Source organism: Pelobates fuscus, chromosome 5 (assembly GCF_036172605.1).
Source record: "Pelobates fuscus isolate aPelFus1 chromosome 5, aPelFus1.pri, whole genome shotgun sequence".
Taxonomy (NCBI): domain Eukaryota; kingdom Metazoa; phylum Chordata; class Amphibia; order Anura; family Pelobatidae; genus Pelobates; species Pelobates fuscus.
In genome coordinates this window covers 352,937,017-352,948,402 of record NC_086321.1, presented here as the reverse complement: position 1 = coordinate 352,948,402, position 11,386 = coordinate 352,937,017, and the positions used below count along the sequence as shown (strand labels likewise).

Sequence of the window (11,386 nt, the reverse complement as noted above, 5' to 3'; positions counted from 1 at the left end):
CATATACACAACATGCAACAATATTCTATTAAATCGAATAGAATAAAATATCTTAACTCCACGTACAAGACCAAAGACATCAAGGTGTTGATTCCAAAGGTCATTGGGAACATAGCTGTACCTAATATCTCGGTACCTAGTGGTACTCGTAGGAAGGAGACCTGCTGATGTCAAATTTAAGTCAAACCAGAAAGAAAGAGAGAGAAATAAAATGAATTATCTCTTAATTGTAGAACCGTAACATAATGTTCAATATCTAATATCATCCTACTCCTCATTGCTCATGTCCTCTGGCATCCTTTGACCTCGGTTATCCCTTGACAATCCTGCTGGTTCAGTCCTTGCCTGTCCTGCGACTTGGTACTTCATCCTGCACAGCCCCCGTGCACAGACCCACAGGCCAGGTGAATTCTTACCTGACCACCTTGGCCTGCATTACCTTTCTTTACTCAAACTCTAGCAGCACAGATCAATCATAAAAATGTAACCAATCAGAACAACTAATCACGACATATATAAAGTGAACCTTAAGTTGGATCTGTGCCATCTATCTTGTAAATTTGAATCTTTTTCTTCTAATTGTTTAACTTTAATTCCAAGGCAATATGTGAATATTTTAGAACTTGTAATTGGAGGTTGAGTGCCTCTTCTTATTCTTCTATGGTTTGGATTCTTCGACTAATAGCCGAGAGTTAATTTTTTAGATCCGTAAACTTAATTTTTTTAAACTTATTTTTTTTATATCATTAACAATGCTGAAGAGATCTTGGTCAGTGGTATTTTGAGGGTAATGTGAAGACATCTCTGTGAAGGATCTGTCTTCTGCTTCTGTGGGGGTTTGTGGTCTGGTTTGTGTTCGTTTTATTTTCTGTTTTGTCTGGGGTTTTAGAGTCCTGCATTCGTTTAGAGGACATATTTTCCCCCTCTTTTCCATTCTCTTCCCTTCCCACCTTCACTTCCTTCTTCTCTTCCCTTTCTGGGAGAGAGAGAGGGAGAGGGAGAGGGAGAAGAAAAAAAGAAAAAATCCACACGCTATATACAATTAGTTACAAACAGAGCAGTAATATATCACACAAAAACGGGGATACAGCTGTTAAAAGAAAATTAAATAATAAATAGTGTAATATGTCCAAATCAATTTTAAATGAAACGTTTTACTGGTAACACTCGCAATGTGGTGGAATTAGTATTGCCTTAAAGGTGCTGCCCCCGATGATGTTGTGCGGTAAGTAGCAAGCTGTACAATTTTAATAAGTTAAGTTAATTTATATATTTTTTGTACTACACATTTGTTTTTGTTTTTTGTTGGTAAAGGTTTTTAGATATGTTTAGACAAACCCTGCTTCTTCCATTCTGACCAATGCCCCACGTCTTAATTGGAGTCAGTCTGAATGTAACAGAATGATAACAGTGACGTGTTCAGGTACTGCATGTGCTGTTGGGTTTCCTGTGAGGAACTGTGCGATATCATTTCCTAAGAGTCAAGATTCAGAGGCAAATATCTTGTATTACAGCAAGTATTTTCCTAAATATGGTCATACATAATCAGGAGTTTCTGTTCATATCCTCCTTCAAGATTTAAGCAATTTCAATATCTTAATCGTTTCCTGGACAAACGTTTAAAGTCCTTTGTCTTAATCACAATAATTAGAATCAGCAGTAAATTTCAACTCCACTTTGTAGCTTCCCAGAATCAAGATTATTGCCAAGAGCTAACCTAAATTATGAACAGCTACGCGAATTAATACTCGATTGTCAGCTGAGTATGAATCCTTCTCCCAGATTCTCTAATTATAGTTCCACAGAGGTTAAAGGGACAATGCGTTACACTTAGGTTGAGTTTTCTAAACAAAACTCTCAAATCAAACATTTAAAATATCCTTGCACTTGGTTAATTTTGTTAAAATGTTACAATACGAATTTCAGTTTGCAAATTCCTGTTTAGTAATGAAGTTACCCACAGTAAAAATGACGTAACGAAGATAGCTTTTCCTGCGAATACGACCAAGAGGGGAGGTCTGTGTCCAGTTTTCTCATAACACGTTCTCCTAGAAGAGGTTCCTTGCTCTGGGAAACAAGACATAACGGTATTAACTGAAAATGTGCCTTAACATATGTGTTTGCATTCCAGGCTACAGACGGATTCACAGAATTCCGACTAGGCTGGTGAAGAAGGGAGAGAGGTGAAAAACAAACAAACCCATCAGAGCAACTAAACTACAGAAATCTTCCCAGTTTCATACGATAAAACCTAAAGCATTATTTCATTCCTAGCTACAAACATTTATTGCAGCCACACTGTCCTTTGAAACCCATGTGCAGCATTTAATGGACAACTGTCCCCTGTACAATATTTTTTCATATGATAATCGTTTCAAGTTTTCATAGGAAATTGATACTGTGTTAAATAAAATATATTTAGAAAAAAGTTTTAAAAAAAAACCAACTAATTCCTACCTTTAGTATATGTCAGGATCCTTCAGACATATACATAAAGCTTGGGTCAGACAGTGTTTGGAAACCTCTGTTTAGTCTCTATGGTCCTCTCTGATTCGTAGTGCAGTGACATCATCAGACCCATTAATTATCAAATACAAACACTGTCTAACCCAAGGTGTATGTATATGGCTGACAGATCCTGTCATATACTAAAGGCAGGGATATAATTTTTCAAATTGTTTTTACATATACTTTGGTTAACAAAACTTGATGAAAGGATCATTATATTAAAAGTTAGTGTTGAGGTGACATTTCTCCATTAAGGTCTGATTTTTTTTTGTCATTAATCCATCACTTTTTATCAAAACTAAAACATCCCAGTATTTAAAAACCTTTATGCTTTTTGAGTTTTTTTCGTAAAACCAATTAGATGTTAAATTTATTTTCCAACAATTATCTGTTGTATTTTCCGTATCCCAGGTGCAAACATTATCAATCTGCAGACTTGAAAGGTTATTAATCAAAATGCGTATTATCGGGAATTCAAAGTGAATTCCTGTCACGTCCCCCTGTGCCTCCATGCAGCATGACTGCATCTGATCTATGCGGTTATGCTGTTAAAAATAATAAAAACTTACCTAAGGCAAGTCAGCGTGCCATTCAGCACCCTAGTGGCGCAATCCCAGACCGGTGCGGCGTTCTAATACTCGCTGGCCGTTGCGGTCCAAAGCAACTATGTAGCCCCGCCTCCGTCATCAACAAAGATGGCGCTGACGTGCGTGTCACGTCACGCAAACGGCGCACACGCACGTTTTGGGGTCAAAGGCTATGTACAACCAATCATAGCCTTAGCAGGGTTATTTAAACTCAAAATAGCATTTGGTCAGTGCCCTGTCGTGGTTTCCACTAGTTGGTTAACAGAGAGTGCGTTCCTATTCTAGTTCTTTTTGGTATTTGACTTTGGCTTGTATTTTGACTTCCCCGTATTTCTGGTAACCTGGACTTTCGGCTTGTTCCCTCGTTGTGTCTCTTTCTGTGTCCCTGACCTCAGCGAGTATTTTGACTATTCTTTATTTACGTTAAGTCCGGCCATTCTATGGCCCGGTATACGTTATCCTTGTTCATTGTGTATTACATAGTTTTGCATGTTGGGTCAAATAGTAATCGTGACAATTTCATATTGTAGCCCAAAATAACCGATCCAAAAACATAATTGACTTGCCAAAATTTGTAATTTACTTAAAATCCATTTCATACTTTAGCGAATAACCCTGTTGATCTTATTACAATTATATTTAAATACATTTACAATAGGGATATTTGTATGAAAAGTCACCATTTATCCCAACTCGGGTAATATGCCAGGGCAATACTTAGCAGCAGCAGCAATATTCTGTTTTAAACCTTTTATCATGTAAACCGTATCTTACATTCCAGAAATTCAAAAACAAGAATGACCCTATGCTCAAAACTTTCAGGAATGGGTCTGAATGTTTTCTCCAGTCTTCAGAAAGAAAGAAAGATTAGACAAGCTGGTTATCTGCATTTATTAGGTTTTTCTGATGTGTCCTCTCTTCCATATAAAATTCGTACATGTATATTAACATGGAGGTTGTCTGCTCAGTGTAGGTCAGGTGAATAGAAATTATATAATTTATAAACTGAAATTATAACCCGGAATTTTATATGGAAAAAATGGACTCCGCAACGAATACAATATGATCATGGTTATTTTTTTTTTTTAAATTACTACAACTTTATTGAACCTTTAATACCGTACTTTGGTTTCCAATACATTTGTCTAGCAAGAAACTCTGTGGAATACACGGTAAACCTTGAATTCATGGCACTTAAAGGGACACTATAGTCACCTGAACAACTTTAGCTTAATAAAGCAGTTTTGGTGTATAGAACATGCCCCTGTAGCCTCACTGCTCAATCCTCTGCCATTTAGGAGTTAAATCCCTTTGTTTATGAACCCTAGTCACACCTCCCTGCATGTGACTTGCACAGCCTTCCATAAACACTTCCTGTAAAGAGAGCCCTATTTAGGCTTTCTTTATTGCAAGTTCTGTTTAATTAAGATTTTCTTATCCCCTGCTATGTTAATAGCTTGCTAGACCCTGCAAGAGCCTCCTGTATATGATTAAAGTTCAATTTAGAGATTGAGATACAATTATTTAAGGTAAATTACATGTGTTTGAAAGTGAAACCATTTTTTTTTCATGCAGGCTCTGTTAATCATAGCCAGGGGAGGTGTGGCTAGGGTTGCATAAACAGAAACAAAGTGATTTAACTCCTAAATGACAGTGAATTGAGCAGTGAAATTGCAGGGGAATGATCTTTACACTAAAACTGCTTTGTTTAGCTAAAGTAACTTAGGTGACTATAGTGTTCCTTTAAGATTTCTCAGAAGGGACCAAGCTGCTAACAAGACAATTCATATTCTGGATTACCTCCTACAAGGCTTAGATCACATTAGATGACAAATCCAGTCAGTTTTAGATTTAGTGGACCATTAACAGCTGCAAATGTTAGCTATGTCTAGAGGTTTACTTCTTATTAAAGTAAAACACCAAAACCACTACAGTGGTTAAAATGCCAGGAGTAGCCTGCTTATGTGGTGATTGGAGTGTTCCCTTAAGTATATTAATATAGCAAGATATTTGGTATAATCCATGCAAGTTTCCTTAATGATGTTGTTCTAGGTTGAGTGACAGTCCCTTAATCTGGTGCAAATCAAGGTTGATTGCAATTAAAAACAGCAGGATAAATTAGATGCCAAATATTGCATTATTTTGTGTAGAGGTAAAGAGAGACTATACACTTATCAGGACCAATCAACACTTTAAAAAAAGTTCAAGGATGATCATAAGCCTGTGCAGAGCAGGCAGCAGTCATTTATGCTCTCCCCATTCAACACAACCGATGTTGAGTAATGCAGGGCAACTGAAGTGTAACCAACATAACCCCTTCAGAGCCAGAGGTTCTTACAACAGAACAGAAAGGTCCTCTGGCAGTGGAGGAACAATTTTCAAAGGGCCAGTAGAAGAGTGTATCCCCTGGTTTACTTGATAGGCAGGTTGTCCACTTCTTTGCATGTTCAGGCAAAAGATGTTCATGAAGCACAAGACCTCTGTGCAAACAGGCGAAGTTGGGTCCTCTCAAATGCACTCAAAAGTCAACATCATGTATGGACTGTAGGAAACCAAGAACCATTACCTACAGTGGAGAATGATGGACTTTATTTCAACTATAAATGAAGGTATGAACATGTAAAAATGTGCCTCCACCGGAATAATTTAGGGGCAAAGTAAATCGTGAAGCTCAATGTTATCAGTCCAGTTTGAGTCTTAAGACTTTGCGTTATCCAGGTGCTTTATAGATGAGAAGCAGCAGCCAGTTCCGATCCAAGATGTGATTGTTAATATTTCTCGAGCTTCAGGCCATCCTTGAAGAAGATCATGAGTAATACTATCTTCACGGAAATCCAGCAGAGCCACCTTGCCCTCTGTTCATGCCTTCTCCTGTAAAGAACTGATAGTTTTTGAAGTTGCCAAGGATGTCTTTGATTTTCTCTGCAGCACCAGTCATGATAGGTTTAACATGGGTTGGATTTGTTTCCTCAAGCTTTCCTTTGATTAGTTTCATGTAACCCTTAATATAAGATTTGTAAGATTCCTTTGTGAAGCCAGTTTCCTGAAGCTTGTGATTTAATACTATATCAATTCCTGTGACTGTTGTTAAATCTGACCCTTCGTCTGGGCACTCAGCAGATGCATTTTCACCAACCAGAGCATCATCAATTGGACCTTCTATTCTAGAGACCATCTTGCCTTCAACTTCATAGCAAAGTCTACAACTGCTTTCTTTGATTTTGTAGATGTCTGAGAACATCTCGTCTCCGGACATGATATCCCTGTAGATGATCATGGCGGCGGTGTACTGAGCAGCTAGATCCCGGAGCAGTCTATCGGAGGCTCAGCGCCGGCAGAGGGTGGGGAGAGGAAAAGCATCAAGGTTATTAATATGAAGTGTAAAAGCTCTGTACGTTCACATCCTTTGCAAAATGCACTATAAGCAGAGACGGTATAAAAATATTATCTATTTAGGACCTAAACTCCTTTGTCCTTTATTTTCTATTAGGAAAGCTTTCTGTCGCAGAGCTTCCTAGCAATAAAACAAATATTAAAGGGACACTATAGTCACCTGAACAACTACAGCTTAATGTATTTGTTCAGGTGAGATCTATAGCTTCCTGCAGGCAATCTAATGTAAACACTGTATTTTCAGAGAAAATACAGTGTTTACATTGATTGATAGGAATACCTCCAGTGGCCGTCACTCAGACTGCCACCAGAGGGACTTCCTATCATGTAGGGCCCTAAAAAGGCCCTGTACACGTCAGACGTATTAAAATACTCCTCTGTAGTGCAAAACTCCAAATCCCCTGCCTCTGGCTCTGGCCCTGCCTCTGGCTCTAGCCCTGCCTCGTGGCTGGGGATTCAGATTTTTCAAATTACCCCGCTCTCCCTGCAGCCAGCACACAGCAGTCAGTGAAGTCGGCCTCTCCTGATGATGTCAGGAGGAGGAGGGGGCGTGATTTGCTCTGCTCTTTTCCCAGACTGCCCAGCGGATGGGAGAAGAGCAGTGAAAGTCACGCCCCTTCCTCCTGACATCATCAGTAGAGGCCGACTTCCCTGGCTGCTCTGTGATGGCTGCAGGCTCCAGCTCCTCTCTCACCCCTCCCTGGCCAAAGGTAAGCCTCAGGTAGGGGGGGGGGGTACGTTTTTGTTTTGGTTTTTTTTAATCAAATGTTTTGGGGCAGCTCCTCTCCAACCCCCTCCCTGTGCCCCCACCACAGCCCCTGTGTCCCCCATAGCCACAGCTACTCTCCCCCTCTAGAGCCCCAGTGCCCCCTCTCTCAGTCCCTGTGCCCCCTCCTCACCACAGCCCCCCAAATGCCAGCTCCTGTACCTCCTTCTCTAGCTCCTGTCCCCCCTTCTCCAGCTCCTGTCTCACCTCCAGCCCCCCACTCTACAGCTCATGTGTCCCCCTCTCCAGCTCCTGCCCCCCTCCAGTCCAGCTCCTGCCCACCCCATCCAGCTCCTGTCTCCCCCCCGCTACAGCTCCTGTGTCCCCCTCTCCAGCTCCTCTCCCCTCCACTCCAGCTCCTGCCCCTCCCCATCCAGCTCCTGTCTCCCCCCGCTACAGCTCCTGTGTCCCTCTTTCAGCCCCTGTGTCACCCATTCTCAGGGCCCGCGTCCCTCACCACAGCCCCTGTACCCTCTCTCAGCCCATGTAACCTTATTTTCCCCCCACCACAGACCCTGTCCACCCCTCTCAGCCCCTGGGGGGGAGAAAGAGACACACAAAGGGGCAGAGATACACAAGAGGGGTTGTAAGAGATACACAAGTGGGTGTAAGACATAGTAAAGGGGGGATAAAATATAATAAAGAGGGTAAAAAAATGCAAAAGGGATCTGTTTTCTCCTCCTCTTTATTTCCTCAGTCTCCCTCAGTACAAAAATCTCTCCTTACACCCACTTCACTCATCCCCCATTCATATTTACATATGCCCCTCTCTGCTACACTCCCTCCTTCTCTCATCTCATGCCTTACACTAATTTCTCTACTCTCTCACTCCGACCCACAATCGATCTCATTCTAGACCCCATGCATACAAAACCCATTCACACCTCCTGTCACTTTCTCTCCTCCTACTTCTAGCAGCTGGTGATGTCTCTCCCAATCCAGGGCCCTTCACCTTCTCTACACACACTAAGACAACCAGAAACCCCACAAACCTCATCACAAAACCCTGCCCTTTACCCTCACTTACCAAAATTCATTGTGCACTCTGGAATGCCCGCTCCATCTGCAGTAATTTAAATTTAACAACCATACACGACTTTTTCATCTCAAACTTACTCACACTGCTTGCACTTACAGAGACCTGGCTGTCCCCCTCTGATAGCGCTACTCATGCCTCTTTATGTTTTGGTGGGCTACAATTCTCTCACACTCCCAGACTCAACTGTAAAGGAGGTGGCGTAGGCATCCTTCTCTCCCCTCAATGTACCTTTCAACCAATCATAACTCCCCCTGCCCTATTCTTTTCTTCTTTTGAAGTTCACACTGTCCGTCTATTTAAACCCACTCCTTTAAAAATTGCTATCATCTACCGCCCCCCCGGTTATCCTAGACTATTCATTGAGCACTTTTCTTCCTGGCTTCCCTACTTTCTCTCATCTTCCCTTATACTTGGGGATTTCAATATCCCAATCAACAACCCTAATTGCACTGATGCCTCTCGTCTGCTCTCTGTAACCTCCTCCTTTGGCCTTACGCAATGGTGCAATTTAGCAACCCATACAGTGGGAAACACTCTTGATCTTGCCTTCACCAACCTCTGTACTGCCTCTAATCTCTCCAATATTCCTTTCCTCTATCTGACCACCATCTGCTGACTTTTGAAATTGGCATACCTAAGACCCAATTGACACCACCGTCTGAACATCACTCTCACAGAAACCTCCAAAATGAACTAGTTCTGATCTCAAGTGTTTGCAGGCTTTATGAAATATAATCTATTTCTTGAAAAGGCTAGAACCATATCTATTCAAATGTCGAGGATGCGAGTTTTGGCAGGAGATTCTGCTGTTGCAGATAGGTAAGTTTCCCCAGTGGGGATCGGGATATCCCCCACCAATCCAAAGAGGGGGGCTGAGGGGCAATCATTTGATCTTTGTGAAAGCCTATTCCAGTATTAGGGGATCGATCGTCTCCCCCAGACACCAGGTCGCCAGTTAGGTCGCATGGACGGGCGTCTGGATTTCTCAGTGTAACGGCACAAATCTGGTATCTCCATGTTCCCTGTTGGCAGAGGTCAGAGTATAGCTAGTGAGTGGTTACTTTCAGCTTGGTTATGAGCATAAAAACTTAGTTTATGCGTGAACAGGTCGGAGCTACCATGTGACATGTCCAGCCATCTTGGCTGTCAGGCCCAGCCCCACACTTTAAAATTTTAAATAATTAAATCTTCATTCAATTTTCTTTTTCCTATCAATGAAACTTTTATCTGTGTTTGTGGTTATTAAATATAAAGAAGCTTCTGTTTATCAGTGCAATGGGCTTTCTGAAGAAATAAAGTAAAAGGTACCATTCTATAGTATGGTGCTGACTCTTGTGAGGTTCTACAAAGTTCATATTTTAAGAGTTGGTGAATCTTATTATTGGCCATTCAGTATATGTTGAAAACAGTGTCTTAGCATAACTCCACACACCATTTAACAGATCAACTTTTATTTCAATCAAAACATCCTTCTCCACATAACACAGTGCAAGTGGTTTCAGGCAGGTTTCATAATGCTGTACAATACGGTTCTCCAAAACGAATCTAGCCACCAGACTGCGTGACATTCGTGACATATGACTTTTCTTACATACCATAAGTTTCTACCGCAACAAAACACATTTGTTGTTTAAATTTTAACAGTATTTGGAAAAAAAAGCATTGGAAGAATGAAAATAAAATAATAAAAATCAGGACAATTAGAAATGGTTGCTGTACCAAAATTATAAATTTTAGAAAGACCACTTTCAGCAGGTTAAGTGTGCTGTTCTTTAGAAAAAAAAAAAGATAATAAATGAATTTTATAATTACTTAATAACTTATACAATTGGAGAAGTTAATGAACTCCTTTAAGGAACACTCCAAATACCATAACCACAACCATGTGCATGCTGTGTCACATACTGAGTCATTAAACTCAATAGTTAAGCCCTGTATAGTAGACTCTGAAACAGTTATACAAAGGCCAGGTAGAGATGTGCATAGAGGGCAGTAATAGCTAGAATCATTGCTGTTAACTATTTTTTTTTTTTAGCAAACGTGTCACTTTCTCTGGGGGGATTTTTTGCATGCTGTGGGGGGATCCTGGAAGGAAAGTGTTTGCCACAAAGTCTCTGGACATCCTCTGCTTCAAAAGTAGAAGAATTAGGGGAGTGGGTAAATAAAATATCGGATAAAAGTTTTATTTTAAAATCAAGGAAAGGGTAAGGCTTTTGTTGTTCTTTTGTACAGCACATAGGAATTGTAAATTGCAATCAAGGCGAAGTAGATGGCAATTTTCTACCAGGATTTAGTCTTTCGGATAACTAGATATCGTTTTATATACTGATCGACCAACTCTACTTTCGTTGTATGTGTGATGTACTCTCCAATGTTCTTTGTTTTTTCTATCTCTTCATTTTTTCCTTTGACAGACACCGGAACTGTACTTTCGTCGTGCATTGTAGACAGACAGCATGTTCACATGTTTTGATCAGTGTACCAAAGGGCCAGCACCTTGTCTTGTGCCAAATGCTATAGTTTCAAAACATATAATTTTGAATTAATACTGCTGTATTTGTTATCAACCCATAGATGATGACCTTTATTTATCAAGGCACGAAGAAGATCCAACACAATCTTGCCATTTCTGCCCACAGAAATAGGGTATCCTGGTGGGTCAGGGTGGCTATCTTTTCCTTGATAAATGACAAATGGCGAGATGTAACCAGTAGTGGATTTGCATAATTTGAAGAAATTGTAGTCATTACGGAGACATTGCCTCAGTGATTGCGGTGGCAGGCCATCACCATGATCACATGACACAGATTGTGGCGATTGGCTGCATTGCACTATGGGGGAGAGGGAGGAGAAGATCTTTAGGATGTGCTATGCCGCCCTAACGTCTTTAACGCTCACCTTTTTCAGAACTACATAGCACATCTATAGCAAGGGGTGAATTACTCTGATATGGTCATAATTTTTCAGGTTTTGGTAACCTAAGCTTTTTTCTTCAACTTCTGGCAGCATAGAGAGATAGAGATAGATAGATAGATAGATAGATAGATAGATAGATAGATCTATACACCCTGAGTTCCCAGCATAAATATCAAT

At 40.7% G+C, this 11,386-nt stretch overlaps 1 pseudogene; it reads right to left on the bottom strand.

Moving 5' to 3' along the window:
- Positions 1–5,285: 5,285 nt before the first annotated feature.
- On the bottom strand, positions 5,286–6,445 carry LOC134610361 (translationally-controlled tumor protein-like; annotated as a pseudogene).
- Positions 6,446–11,386: the final 4,941 nt, after the last annotated feature.